Source organism: Mangifera indica, chromosome 3 (assembly GCF_011075055.1).
Source record: "Mangifera indica cultivar Alphonso chromosome 3, CATAS_Mindica_2.1, whole genome shotgun sequence".
Classification (NCBI taxonomy): domain Eukaryota; kingdom Viridiplantae; phylum Streptophyta; class Magnoliopsida; order Sapindales; family Anacardiaceae; genus Mangifera; species Mangifera indica.
Window position 1 is genome coordinate 17,483,050 of NC_058139.1, and position 13,364 is coordinate 17,496,413.

Below are 13,364 nucleotides of genomic sequence, written 5' to 3' on the forward strand. Positions count from 1 at the left end.
TCTCAGAGATAACCACTAAATGCTAGCTTCACAAATTTCTGGGCATCTTCCTTCCTGCCCATAAGTCAGTATCAAAATTTCTATTTCATTGGCTTACACCTTCAATAATGGATGGATATTGTGATACTCTTAGGCAAATTCCACATCGACAAAGCACGGGGGAGATACTGGGTCTATCTATGTATCCCACATTGGTTAGTAGTGGGAGAATTTGAGTGGTTAAATAACCTGTGAGCTCCTTAACTGTCAAGACGCGTTTTGGGTTGTAAAGCCCATTAGCAAACTCATGATGGACTGTGTGTCCAAAGTGGACAATATCTTGACAGTGGGTCAGGTTGTTGGACCAGAGTTGTTACAGATATATCGTATTTACCTTTGTCATCAATGTTGCCATTGGATATGAAAGTTGTTTAAATTAGTTTACTTGATCTTTTAGAAGAAAAATTATAAAAGACATGGATTTAAACCAACCACTACCTATAGAGCTAGGGGAATTTTTTTTTTCTAAAATCTCAATTGTTAGAGGGCCAAAGATGAAATGACCAAGCATTTTTTCCTTACTAGCATATGAACTTAGGAAGAAATATTCAAATAGGCACAAGTGTTTAAACATGGAAAAACTGAGTAATTGCAGTGATAAAGCAATCTGCAATGGAGTAGGTGCACTTGTATTGTCAACCGAAGAAGTGTTCAAGGCTGTAAGAGCAAGATTTAGCAAATATCCGCCCCAAAATTCTAATGATCTCCCAAGACATCCCAATGATCTCCTGGATGAGGACTGTAAAAATGTGGAACTAGTTTAGTTTCTTTTAGAGTGTTGAGAAGTTTAGCAACCAACAGTATGATCATGCAAGTGAATTACTCAACATTTGTTATAATTTGTCTTCAATTACTGGCCACCTAATTGAAAGAATTGTGTACTATTTTGTTGAAGCTCTTAGGGAGAGGATTGATAGGGAAACAGGAAAGATGTTTGGGAGAGGAATGATAGAGAAACAGGAAGGATATCAGCTTAACATAGACAAGGCTTTTAAAGAGTCTCGTCTCCAAGAAATTCCCTTCATTCAACCAACCAGTTCACTGCAGTCCAAGCCATAGAAGAAAAAGTGGCCAAGGCAAAAAAGGTTTATGTAATTGATCTCAAAATCAAGACTGCCAAGCAATGGACAATATTGATGCAAGCTCTTGCTGCTCAACATGACTGCCTCCTTTAACTTCTTAAGATAACTGCTATTTTAACAACAACATCAACAGTAAGAGTGCAGAAGATTGGCAAAAGGTTGAGGGACTTTGCTAAGACTATTAACTCAGCCATATCATTTAAAATGGTTTTTTGTATCAGACTACAAAGATCTAAAAGAAGATGACTTTTAGGTAGAGGCTGAGGAAGTTGTTGTCTTCTTTACATTATTTTTAAGAGGTTCCTTTTCAAGCTTGATTGCTTGGAATCATTAATGATACTAATAAAAAATCTGAAACCATGTATAACGGTGGTCATAGAAGTTGAGGCAAACCATAATTCACAAGGTTTCATGGACCGATTTAATGAAGCTCTTTTTTATTACAATGCAATTTTTGACAACATTGACGCCTGTATGGACCAATTTAATACAAATAGAATATGTATTGAGTGAATTTATCTAAGCCACATGATTCGAAGTATTGTGGCAACAGAGGGTGCAAAGAGAACAGTTCAACATGAAAATATGGATTATTGGAGGGTTTTTTTTTTTTTGCTAGATTTGGAATGGTGGAGACAGAATTGAGCACTTCATCATTGTGTCAATTAAATCTAGTGGTTAAAAAGTTTCCCTATGGGTGTTGCCGCACATTAACTATGGATAGAAAATGCCTAATAATTGGATGGAAAGGAACATCAAGTTTGATACACATTAAGCTTTTATTTATCTGTTTTATTTATCTGCCATGTGTCTAGGCCTTAATTTTTTGCCATTTGTTGCAGCTATTTCAGGAAGATTCTGATTTGCAAATCTTTAATTTCTTGCATTTGACATACGAATAAATCCTAATCAACTCCAATTATTGGAGACTTGTGTAGCCTTGAGTATGAGATTAAAAGCTTAACTCAAGCACAAATGAGGGACTCAATTTCCTAGTTAAGATTATGAGCAAATATTCTTGTATTATTGATTCAGTTCAATAAATTCTCTTTTTTGTCCTTTGTGACTAAGGATAAGCATGAACAAAAAGAATCAAGTTCAGAAATGAGACCTGACATTGGAATTTTGTCCCCTCAAAGGTTCACTTAAGAAGGTCACCCACAAAACTCTCTTAGAACTATGCAATACCCATCAATTAGCATCAAAGATCTTAGCAAAAAGGAAAGATATACAGGAGGAATCCAATGATAGCTGTAGCTCTCTTTCCTTTATCTTGTCATCATGTGTTCTTTATATAATCATGATATGCACTTCTTACTTGAATAAACATTTATTGTAAAATTTGACCCTTAAATCACTAATCTTTTAATAGTAAGTATAACATGCATGCAAGTTGGATTGTTTCTCGCGAGCCCAAATAGCCTTGCAACCTGATTTTTGCTCCATGAGTTCTCGGAATCATAATACTGTTTAACAACAAGCTCGAAACAGACACATTAAATGGAGACACCTCTTGTAGAGTAGAACAACACTTCAAGTATTTGCTATTATATCTTAGCCTTATTATAAATTTGTCTCAAACTCTAGTATAGAATTGTGTATCAATTAGGTCTATTTCATTACTCATCTTTCATCAGATATCTAACTCTCGAATGTTTTATGAATAATGTCGACAAGATATCTGTATAATCATTATATATGTGACCTAAAAGTCCATCAACATTACATCACTAATTAGTTGACAAGTTCGGCCAATTTATCATTTCCATAAAATAACTGGAACACTGTTGCATAAATTTTATATTTTCCTAACTTGATTAATTCAAAGGCAAACTTTTGTCTGATGCTTCTTTGTATCTGTGATTAAGTGAAAATTTAATCCTGCTAACACTTCCTTCTTGCTTTTTTTATTACCACTTGCTAGTATTTTGAGTAGCAAATTCATTGCTGTCGACCAATGTATGTAGCAGGTTATTTAGTGTTAAATATACCATAGCCATTAAAAAATTGTAACATGTACATTTGCCCATTTATTTATCCTTTTCAAATACAGTCTTCTTCTCTGATTGATTTAATAAAAAATTTAAGAGAAAGGAGTCATAGAATCTATTTGTATCCTGTACCAATATATATTCTATTAAAATATTTGGACTTGTAAGGGAATCTTGTTCCTTGTTATGATATATTAAATTCATTATTTATTCTCTTTAAAGTCATGAAAATAGAAAATCAATTATTTGGTACAACAATTGAGAGTCATTGAATATCTTGACCTAAAATTTGTTAATTGTATGCTCCAGTTCAAACTTAACAGAATGTGTAAAACAAAAAGAAGGTCTAGCGAGAGAAATACAGAAAAACAAAATTCAAAGTACTAAAGATGAAAATAGGAAAACAGTGTCATTCACATCCCTCTCATTTTGTAACAAAAATATTTTAATATATTGTTTCCCATCTAACATCAACTATAAAAGGCAATTAAAAATATGAAATAGACAAATGGAGATATTGAAGTAAAACAAATGAAATTAGTCCTTTGTTGCCAACTTTCAAAACAAACGATGCCATTTTTGTTTAATGAAATGGTACACTTTATGCACTCTTAGGATTGTTGTAATGCAACATCGTATCTTATTTTGGGCAATTCAAATTCATATCAATGCCTCATTCTTTGAAAGCCTTGACCTTAAGGGAGAATTGAGGGAAGTGTTTTCTCATGTCATCAACAAACTACCAAGTGGTAACAGCTTGTAGAAATCCTTGCCATTGGACTAACATTTGTGCAACAACAATATTGTAACATTTCACCATCCAGTAATCAAGGATACTTAGCGATGTACGTTTTACAATTGGAATCATGTGTGGCAAAGTTGATGAAGCTTGGATCGGAGCACACATAAGCTTCAATTGGGATACATGGAAGACATTATGAATATCAACATCAGAGGGTAAATATAAACGATATGTCATGACACCCACTGTATCTTGTATTTGGAAAGGGCTATAATATGGAGCTTGAAGTTTCAAGTAGCCTTGTTGCAGAGACTATTGTTGATATGGCTACAGCTTGAGGTAAACCCAATCACCTACCAGAAAATTTTTGTCCGTTCTTTTCTTGTCAGCCATTACTTTGATATGTTGTTGAGCCTTTTCTAAGTGCTTCTTTAGGATTTGAATTTTGTCTTCTCTAGAATGGATAAACGTATCAACAACTCCAATTTTGGAGTTGTCGAGAAATAAGGAACATGAATGAAAGGCTAATATCCATAAAGAGCTTCAAAAGGTGACATGTAAATATTTGAGTGATGAGATGTGTTGTGCCAAAACTCAGTTAGTGACAACCAACAATACCATGTATGAGGGAGGTCTTTTCCCATGCATCTCAAGTAGTATTCCAAACACCTATTAACAATATTCGTTTGGTTGTCCATTTAAGGATGGTTAGAGATGGATAATTGAATTTTGACTCCTTAAAGCTAGAACAACTCTTGCTATAAGTGGCTAATAAAAAAAAGCCTTTGTCACTGGTGATCATATTTGATAATCCATGCAACTTATAAACATTATCCAAGAAGGTCTAAGGTACAGTGACTATTGAAAATGGATGTAGTAATCTAATGAAATAGTCATACTTGGTGAGTTAGTTAACTATTACAAATATCATCGATTGGGAGACCTTCCATGAAAGCCATAGTGATATCTATAAAAACTCTAGAAGTTATAGGTAAAGGTTGTAATAGGCTAGGTGTTGACCTATTTTCTAAATTGAATCTTTGACAAGTGGAACATTCCTTGGTGAAATTTTTGACATATCACCATATTCCTTTCTAATACATAATTGAACTCAACCACTTAGTTGTGGTGCTAATACTTGAATGGCCACTTATAGCTAAATTATAAAATAAAATAATGAGGTCTTTCTGTAGCTCTACCTTTTGCCCAACTACATATTTGCCTTGCCTTTTCAACTTTCCTTAATGCTGAGAATAACTATCATAACTACTGAGGTCTTGCTGTTTAGCTTTAATAATAGAGTGGAGATACAGATCTTCAACCCATGATCTCTCTACTCATTGCATGATGTCTAAGGTAGCAGACTAGAAGTCAAGCTATTGGTTTCTATTCCAAGTAACTGAGATAATGCATCTCCCACCAAGTTCTCTTTCCCTTTTTTTTTATATATAATGTCATAATCAAATTGCACGAGTTTTGCTTCTCATGTTTGTTGGGAAGGAGTTGTGACCCTTTGCTCTAATAGATGTTTTAAACTCTATGTAACACCCCTCTTTATATGCATACCCCTAGTTGAGATGATATTTGAAGAGACATGCTAACTAAAAACTTTGCCTAACAAATGCAACAATAAATAATAACATGATAAATAATTTACTCCCACAGACCCAAAAATTATAATAAAGCATATCAAACATAATATCAATCTTAGTGTTTGAAATCTAAGATCATAAAATAGAGTACACCAATATCACAGTTAAATTTAAATACATCAATATGAACCATTATGCAAAATGACAAAAATACTCTTATCTCATGTGTTGCCCTAAGCTGACCCATTAGCTCCCTACTACTATAGCCCACTGTTCCATAAGTCTTACCTATAAAACCACAAAAGAAGATAGTGAGTTAAACACACTCAGTAAGTAAGTGACCCTAAAATATCTAATATATGAACATGCATCATAGATAATCTTAATCTCATGTGTGTCATTTGATCAATCTCCTTGTGGTATCACGAATGTTTTTCAAGATCCTAGATATTCATTTGAATCATTCGACACCCCTTGCCCAATTCTCAATGACAGTGTCACCTGAATGACTAATGCTAAATAATGTACATCAGTGTCTTGAATGTCTGGTAAAAGCATGAAACATTTTAAATGTCAATCATAAAGTGAGTGCATATGTCATTCGGGCTTCATACTATAGATACCATATCATAAGAGTAATGAGACCCTAAATGTCTTTTGCTATAGCACATGTATCCGAAATGCTAAAATACCTAGCATCAGTGCATACACAAGTATCCCAAATGCTAATGTGTCCTGTGTCGATACATAATTATTCAAAGGTATCAAGGTTACACATATTAGCCCTGATGCTTTCACTACCATATCGCATATAGCTCAATGGCACATACCTTGGTGATACGTCACATTATACATAGCTCGATGACAAATTGTAATATCATAATAAATCATTTCTAGTTTTTGATTCAGAATCACTATATCATCGTTCACATAATTAGGCACACCTAAATACCCTTCATGTCATCTTCCACATAGTTCGATACACTTATCCATTTTTTTATCTCATATCGCTTTCATTAAGGTTTTATATCATATTCTTATAATCCTCCCTTATAAAGGTAAACTAGTCATTTTCATAACCATATCAAAGCATTACTAATTTACATTCATTTATTCTCATTTTCTCCAATTATACATAGGGGTGTATCTTCCACACAGAGGGTTGTATTATTGAATCCTCACGACACAAATCACACATACACAGGCATGTCATTTGGGTAGAATATATGGTCATATGACCAGTACCACATGAGCATGTATCCACCCCCAAACCTACATGTCTGTGGCTTTAGCTCAACATAGGAAGATTCTCGCCTAAAAGCACATAACATTTGTCGACTTTTTCTAGATTTTTGTTTCCAACTCCAATAACAATTTCCAGCCAACCAAATGTCATTACAACATTAAAATCATAGTAAACCATTACAAATACTTCAAAAACACATCATTATCACTAATATGTCCCATAACGCATCAATACCATCAACAAATTAGTTTTAGATCCACAATTTCTAAATGTAATATAAGTATATTCAATTTTCCTCTCAAGAAGACATCACTGCTCCATTATATGAAATCAATCACAAATATGATGTTTGTGTATCATAGAATCACATTAGAATACTGTTATTGATGTTGAATCCTTTATTCAAGGTGATTAAAATCATAATCTTAGCATCACATTCATAATATCAATCTATTTCCCCAAACACAAACTAATTTACAATCAAATCAACATCATAACACAATCAATTCCACATTCAACACATTTAGTCTAATCACTATTTATCGCAAGATTTCCAGATTAATTAGAATAAAGAATTTAGATGGAGTATCATGCTACTTACCTTTCCTTTGGCGATAAGCTAATCTTCTTATGGCTAAGATTAATCCCAAAATTTTTCCTCTTGCGTCCTCGAGCCTCAAAGACTCTAAAGTCCCTCTCATTTCTTTATATTTTCTCTGAAAACATAGATGAATTTTTAGGCAAAACACGTCTAGGTTCTTTTTTGATTAAAAATCACGACACAAGTGTGTAATATTCACTCATGGGCATGTATATTGTTACCCATTAATGACACATTCCAAAATCCTCATGAAACACGTCTTTATATAAAATTGAAACCTACTAACCATACATGAACATGATACACAAACATATGCGTACTCATACACGGGCACGTATCATAGGCATGCATGTCACTCATACTGTACTAATTACCAAAAATCAAATAGGAAAAGACTATTTTACCCTTGCCATCATATACATGGGTGTGTGGCCTTCTCAAATAGTCATGCAAGCCTAAATCCACATACATTAAGTTTATTAAGCATAATCAATCATAAACAAAGCCAAAAGATGATAGTACCCTTGGATGAATTTGTGAGTATTACACTCTGGTGGTTAGTTTTTATAGTAAAAGACTAGCTAACCAAATTTGTTTCCCATTTCTTAATTGTGAAAAGTATCGCCAATGTTTCCTTTTGGTAGATTGAAAAGAGTTGGCTTTTAGGAGTTAAGGCTTTACTAACATATGCTATTAGGTGCCCTTCCTGTGTGAGGACAACCCTAATACCATCCTTATAAGCATCTATTTCTATCATAAATCTTTCCACGAAATTTAGCTAGGCTAATATTAGGGTTGCTATCATGGCTTTCTTTAACTTTTCAAAGGCATTATAGGTTGTGCTATTCCATTAGAAAGCATTAGTTTTAAAAACTCTAGCAGTGGTCAAGCTAAACACCCATAACCCTTCACAAATTTCCTGTAATATCAAGTTAAACCAAGGAAGCCTCTGAGTTGCTTCACTATCTTTGAAAGTGGCCATTCTACTACTACTTTGATCTTTTTCAAATTTGTTCTCACTTCTTGAGCTGAGATAATATGACCTAGATAGGTTATTTAAGTGGAGCCAAAGAAGCACTTGTTCCTTATAGCAACCAATTTATTAACTCTTAACAATTTCAATACCAACTTTCAATACTCTATGTCTTCGGCCTTATTCTTATTATATATTAATATATCATCAAAGAAGATCAAGACAAACCTATTAAGATGGACCTTAAAGATGGAATTCATCAAGTCTTAAAATATGGAGGGTGTGTTGGTCAATCTAAAAGGCATGACTACAAACTCGTAATGTCTTTCATGCGTTTTAAATGTTATATTCTCTATAGACTTTGGATGTATCTATATCTACCAATATTCAAATCATAAATGCACCTTGGAAGATATTTTTGTCTCTTTAAGCTCATCAAACAATTCTTCCACTATTGGAATGGGATATTTGTTCTTAATAGTTGATTTGTTGAAGCTCTTATAATCTATGCATAATCTTGAAGAGTCATCATTCTTCTTCACTATGACTATCGGATTGGAATAAGGGCTATTGCTATACTTGATAACTCTAGATTCTAACATTATTTAGACCATCCTATCAATGATATGTTTCTATAGACTATTGTGCTTGTAAGGTCTTAGGGTAATGGACTTGGCATCATCCTTCAAAATGATTTGTTGGTCTTAAATTCTAGTTAGAGGTAGTTTCATTTGTTTACTGAAAACATCTTGAAATTTCTAAAAGAGTTACTTCAGTCCAACCTAATCTTCCTAATTGGTTTCTTTAGAGGTTTACAACACTGATAACTATATCCTTTCAAATTGTATAACTAATTGGATTGAAGCCAATTGTTGATCTCTCCTGAGTAATTTCAGCAAATAATCATCATCAATAAGGGATAATTTACTACCATTATAACCTTGTAGAATTCTTCATTGCCCTTTCTAATTAAACATCATTGGCAACTCTTCAAAGTTCCACAATATATCATCCAAGGTTGCTAGCCATTTTATACCTAGAATTAGATCATAGTTATTGAGAAATAATAGATACACATCTACAACAAACTCATGTCCTTGAGCTTTCCATTTGAAACCTATACAAAACTTATCACATGGTAGTTATTGTCTGTTTACCATTTTTACGTGAGTCATTTCTATTGTGTCCATGAGCAATCCAACCTTAGAGTAGTCATTTCACTAAGAAAATTGTACGCATTGCTCAAGTCTATTAAGATGTAAATAAGCTTCCTCCATAAGTTCCTTTCAATATCATAATTATGGGACTTATACCTTTACTAAGTGCATCTAAAGAGAGTTGCATCAAATTGGATTCCTTACCTACCTCTCATTTTTCCGGCACTTGGCTTGTATCTTAACTATCCTTATCTCCAATGTTGACTTCCAATTAGAGAGTGTAGAGTTGTTTCTTCTTACATTTGTGCTTATAAACATATTTCTCATTAAACAAATCCCAAATGGATAATAATCCTAAAGGAGGGTGAATATGATTATTTAAAACTTTTTAACCAAATAAAATTTTTAATTAGATTTATAATAAATTACAATCAAACAAATAAATTCAACAATATATTCAAACAATTAAGAACAAATTATATTCAGTAACTAATTAAAACATACAACATATACGTAAGCATAAAGTAAAGACAGTAAAGAAAAAAAATGCTCAATAATTTATTGTGGTTTGAAGCTTTCTCTTCCAAGCTCTTACATCCACTTCTTCAAGCAATCCACTTGAAGTTCCATTAGTAAATGATCCCTTCTTTACAAAAGTTCTCTCAGATTATATCCAATTCAGTAGTTGATCTGGGATTGCGTCCAACTCAATAGTTACCCTAAATTTTGCCCACCATAATAGTTATTCAAGATTTCACCCATGATTGTTTGAATACAGAAAAATGAATGTGAATGCCTCTATAAGACTAATACAAGAAATGAGCACAAGTTTATCTCTCAAGAATTTGAGTTATGAGCTTTGATGAGAAATTAGAGAAGAAATGAGTATTAGATTTTACATTACCAATATCTCTAACCTATTCCCTATCATAGAGTCTCCAATTTATAGTCTTGGATAGTTAGAATAGCTTAAATGACTATTGGTTGGGATAATATATCCGTTGAGTTTTGACAATGATATTTTGGCTTTGAAAACACATAATTAAAACACTTTGGGGTCCAACAATCTCCTCCTTTTTGATTAATGACAAAACTCAAGTTTAAGTATTGAAAAGCAAGAGAAAAAATTTTGAAAATCTTTTGCTCCCTCTCACTTGAAAAACTCCCTCTTACTTTAACAATACAATTTAATTTAACATTAAAAAAAATCACCTTCCTTTTTCATTTTCATTTTGATTTTTATAAACCCATTTAAAGTTTTTGAACTTAACCAATCTCTCCTCCTTTTGTCATATATCAAAAACAATAATAAAGGAAAGATAAATTAAAAGTCAATTTTTTTATTTGATTTCCAATTTAAGGCTAAAGCAATACCAATTTGAAAATTTTCTTTCCCTTAATCAATGGTTATATGCTCCCCCTTACTTAAAAAAACAAAAACCTATTTACCAAGCTTTTATTTTAAAGCAAGTCCATATGAAAAGGTTTTGGAAAAAACTTTGCCATGGTATCCCCTATATTTTTGATAAATCATTTTTTTGATCAATAATAGATACACTTCACTTCAATATATGCATTTATACCATCCAAACTTCTTTCCAACCCTAAGCTATAATTCACCTTAAACAATTACCTCAATATCAATATCAATAAGGCATTAAACAAATTTTCATCTTCATTCAACCTTTGAACTATTTATCAAACATTCAATCCAAAAGAATATCATATATCCAAAGGCTATTCAATCAATCATCATCAAGAAATATATATTCTCAAGTCAATAAAATTCAAAGTATATAATTTAAACTCAAAACATTATTAAGATAATCAATAGAAATATTCAAGAAAACTATCAAAAGCATTATTAGTATATTAGTATGTTAGACGGTATGTCAACTAGGTATCTATACAAATTTTCAAAATTGATACTTAGACACCAAATCATCCACAACTATGAATAATGATAATTAACTAAAAAAAGCATGAGAATAAGTTTAAGTAACAAAAAAAGTATTTTTCTGAAAATGTTATGTTATACAGTATGAGTAAAAGATAAAATGAAATGCATAGAAGGGTGTACATGCAGAAGCTTAAATTTGTGAAACCTTTAGCTTTTTGCAAAAAGTTGTTGATATATGATTTTTCCAAAAATTTGAAGTTAAAATCACGCAATGAGACAACTGAATCATGCATGAAATCAAAACACCTCAAAATATAAATCTTGGATATCTTGATCCACTTTAAGGAGAATATATGTAAATTAAGTCATGATCAATTTTGAACACAAGTTCACATTGATTCGACTTAATTTTGTAGTAAGCATTGAACACATTTAGATGCTCAAACTTATATCAAATGTTACTTAGATACCAACTGAAAAATATATCTATATTATCATATATTTACCAAGATACACATGAAATCATTCAATCAATTCAAATATATTATTTAAATATTATCATCATCACATTAGTGAGCACTCAACCAATAGTATATCAAAGAATATATATTCAAACAACCAACCAACCAACAATCAAATTCAAATAATACAATTATTGAATTTAAAAGAGAGTTTAGGTATTTACTTGACTTCTCAAGCTTTTAACTTGAAGAAATTTAAACTTTCAAAGTACCTTGATGCTCCCATCTTCATTACCTGAATATGTGCCTTGCTTAGCTATTCATCTTGCACCATTTGATTCCAATGCTACAAAGTACACCTGAAAAAGAATTCAAAAATTTTTTGTTACCCAAATGGTTTTGGGTCCATTAAGGTTAGTCTTCAATATCCATTTAGGAACCCAAACTTTCTTTACTTTAAATGGTTTGTCATTCTTAATTCGATATTTTCTAACATTATGACTAATAAAAGCACAAAATTTACATTTTAAATGCAATGAATGATTATTTTTTAATGGCTTATATAATTTAGTAAAAAGAATTTAAGAATTTTGCACCATTTGATTCCAATGCTACAAGGTACACCCACAAAAGAATTCAAGAATTTTTTGTTACCCAAATTGTTTTGGGTCTATTAGGGTTAGTCTTCAATATCTATTTAGGAACCCAAACTTTCTTTAAGTTAAATGGTTTGACATTCCTAATTAGACATTTTCCAACATTATGACCAATAAAAGCACAAAATTTACATTTTAAATACAATGAATTATTATTCTTTAATGGCTTATATGATTTAGTAAAAAGATTACCTCTATTATAGTCTAGGCCTTTTTTATTTAATGCATATCTTTGAGATACAAATATCTCATCTAATCTTTTTGTGTCTATCTTGAATTTATCTAAAATCTCATTTAAGTTAATCACTTTTTCAAACAAAGCATCATTTTCACCTTTGAGTTTTTCTAACTCATTTGATGCTAAAATCTTTTCATTTTTAACAAGTTCAAGTTTTCTTTCTTGACCTTAGCATGCTCACTAATGCAATTTTCATGATCATTCTTAATTTATATCAATTTTTTTTCTCAAAGATTTATTTTTAGCACATATGCATTTATATTCATTCATTAAACAATCAAATGCTTCTTGCAATTCATTAAAAGAGTAAGAATTAGAGTTATTACCCTTTTCCTCTAATTCGCTTATTGTCATGAAACATAGATTGACTCTTTCATGCTCTAACTCACTTTTATCAATTGAATTGTCACTCCTTTCCAAGTGGTCGTAAGCATTTTCTTTTTAAGTTTCTTCTCCTTTCTCCTCTTCATGAGTTGATGACATTCTTATTGGATGTGACTAGGCTTCTTACATTCATAGCATATCACTTCATCATCACTATCCTCCTTGTATTTTGATTTAGAAAAGTTCTTGCCTTTACTTCTTGAAAGAAATTTTTTGAATTTCCTTGCAAGAAGACTCACATCTTCCTCATTTGTTGAAGAATCATCATTTCATTTTCCTTTTTCAAGGCAATAGTCATCTTT